The sequence below is a fragment of the Trichechus manatus genome, unplaced genomic scaffold (assembly GCF_000243295.1).
Source record: "Trichechus manatus latirostris isolate Lorelei unplaced genomic scaffold, TriManLat1.0 scaffold00029, whole genome shotgun sequence".
Lineage (NCBI taxonomy): Eukaryota > Metazoa > Chordata > Mammalia > Sirenia > Trichechidae > Trichechus > Trichechus manatus.
In genome coordinates, this window is record NW_004443965.1 from 14,440,174 (window position 1) to 14,443,142 (window position 2,969).

General features: G+C 40.5%; 1 pseudogene; it reads right to left on the reverse strand.

Annotated features, from left to right (window-relative positions):
- Positions 1–420: 420 nt before the first annotated feature.
- Positions 421–891, reverse strand: LOC101341901 (40S ribosomal protein S14 pseudogene; annotated as a pseudogene).
- Positions 892–2,969: the final 2,078 nt, after the last annotated feature.

Below are 2,969 nucleotides of genomic sequence, written 5' to 3' on the forward strand. Positions count from 1 at the left end.
ACAGTATTTATAAGACCAAAAACACCAAACCCAATGCCATACAGTTGATTCTGACTCATAGTGACCCTATAGGACAGAGTAGAACTGCCCTATAGAGTTTCCAAGGAGTGGCTGGTGGATTCAAATGATCAACCTTTTGGTTAGCAGCCAAGCTCTTAACCACTGCTCCACCAGTGCTCCCAGTATTTATAAGAGAAAAGAAAATAGACAACCATAAATTAACCTCGTAGATGTAAGCACAACCATTATCTTTCTAAACGCTATAAATTCTAGTCTCCTCTGTCTAATGAGGGCACATATTTCTTCTTACACTTCTATTTTGTTTTCAAATTTTTACTGGAATGTTTATATTGTTTATATTGAATGTTTGTTATTACACGTGGGCACTTTATTAATAGTAAACAATAATAATGAAGAGTCCTATTCACAGCTGCGACCACAGCAACCCCCCTTTCTGCGAGTGCTGTTGGAGAGGATGGGGGTGACATTCTCAATCTGCTTGATCTTCATTCCTGAATGAGCAAGGGCTCTGGGGGCAGACTGGGCCCCAGGCCCAGGGTTCTTGGTCCTATTTCTACCTGTGGCGTAGAGTTTGACATGTAAGTCAGTGATGCCCAGCTCCTTGAGCTTCTGGGCCACATTCTGGGCAGCCAGCATTGTGGCATATAGTGAGGATTCATCTCAGTCAGCCTTCACTTTTATCCCACCAATCACGTGGCAGATGGTTTCCTTGTCAAAGAGGTTAGTGGCATGGACAAAAGTGTCATTGAAGGATGCAAAAATGTGGCAGACACCAAATACACTCTCTCCTTCAGCCATCTGAGGTCCAAGGCTTATGAACTGCTCTTTCTTCTTTTCCTTCCTCTTGTGGGGTGCCATTTCTGTGCGTTGTGTCCAGACTCTACCACTAGAGAGCTGAATGTTTATTATTGCAAATTTAAAAATTTTGAAATGTAGTTAAAGTTATATTAGAAATATAACTAAAAATTAGCTGATGGTCAACTTCTTTTAGTGGAAAGGAAACTGAACAAAGTTAGTCATGTGCCTTTGACCTTGAACCGTTACTTGTCTAGCCATTTAAGCGCCAAGCCTTCGCCTGGTGCAAAGGTCCTAGATTACGTAGGTATGTCTTGCCTGTAGGTTACATTTGCCTACATATTTTTGTGAGTGGAGGATTCAGAAAGCAGAATTAAATTTTCCGCAGGAGAATCAGCCCTGAAAACAACATATGTGAAGGAGCTGGCAGGCATGATGAATTAGGCAAAATTCACCCCAGGGAAGAACATTAAAAGTACTCCTCAATGGAAATACACTGAGGGATACTTTAAAGGAAGTTTTTAACAGACTCATTTGCTTGATTTAGTTTATTCAGTGTTCAGTACCAAAAAACCAAACCAAACCCATTGCCGTGGAGTCGATTTCAACTCATAGCGACCCTATGCTGTGCCCAGACTTCTGACCTACCGAAATGTGAGCTAATAATTGGGTGTTATTTTCAGCTGCTAAATTTGTGGTAATTTGTTACATAGCAATACAAAACTAATACATTATGTATCCACATTCTCCATTGGATTGGGATATCCTGGCAGGCAGGCCTATGTCTTAATTATTAACATAGGCCCGATCTGAGCAAAGTGCCTGACTTGGAGCAGTGGCCTAATAAATGTTTGTTGAATAAATTAGTGAATGACTAGTAAGTGTTGCATTTTGCTGTATTGTACAGGCAATTAGAGATGAAGCTAGAATGTACCTAATTTATTGCAGTAATTGTTCTTCAAATGCCCACTAAGTACTCAGCCCCATGCCAATGTCAACTCCTTAAAAACAACATTTGTGATTCTGTTGGTTTTCCAGTATGCTTTATAAAATATGGAGTTTTCAAACATTGCTGACTCAGACATGGTTAATCATGGTTAGAGAGAAGAGCTGATGGGGAACTGAAAGTGAGAGATAAGAAAACTTATTTTGAGGAATAGCTTCATTTTACTGTCTCTACAGAACTTCTGATCAATTGTACTCATGATTATAACTTTGGGCATTTTAGTCTTTCTAAGCCTCAGTTTCCTTACTAGCAAAGAAGAGAGGTAGAATAAATTGTGTCATTCTCAGGCCAAAAATTCTATGTAATCTGTGAGTTTCACGTCTTTTTTCTATCCTTACTGTGTGGCAAGATGGCCAAAATGTGACTTGTGGGCTCAGAAATGAAAAGGCCCATAATAACCTACCCCTGAGCACTCCGACTGCATTATTTTCTCCCCATTGGTCAAAGGGAGCATCTCAGAATCTTCAGGAAACAAGAAGAAACCTTCATATTTTCAAGAAATCTTCTCCGAATGTCTCAGACAGAATGTTTAAAAAGACAGTGTTACAGACGGAATGGTGTCCCTAAAAGATACATTGAATTCCTAACCCCTGTACCTGTGAATGTGAATTTGTTTGGAAACAGGATCTATTATAAGATGAAGTCATACTGGAGTGGGGTGGGTCCTAATCCAATATGAGTGGTGTCCTTATAAAAACAGAAGAGGCACAGAGAGACACAGAGGGAAGACGGCCATGTAAAGATGGAGGCAAAGATTGGAGTTATGCTGCCACAAACCAAAGAATGCCTGGAGCTCCTAGAAGCTGGGAGAGACAAGGAGGGGTCTTCCCTTAGGGCTTCAGAGGGAACCAACGCACTGAATTTGGACTTCTAGCCTCCAGAAGTGTGAGATGATACTTTTCTGTCATTTTAAGCCACGCAGTGTGTGGCACATTTTACAGCAGCCCTAGTAAGCTAATACAGAGCATAAACAGCACTTTTGTTTTTTTTCTGAAAATTTCCAGACGTTATAGCGTAATTAGAAGAATCCCAGGCTAAAAGGCCTGACATTTGACTATCTGGGCAGCAGTAGAACATGTATTCAAAGTGAAAAGAAAATGACATGATGCTTAAACTATGCTTTAAAGTCCCCCCAAAGTGTGGGGGA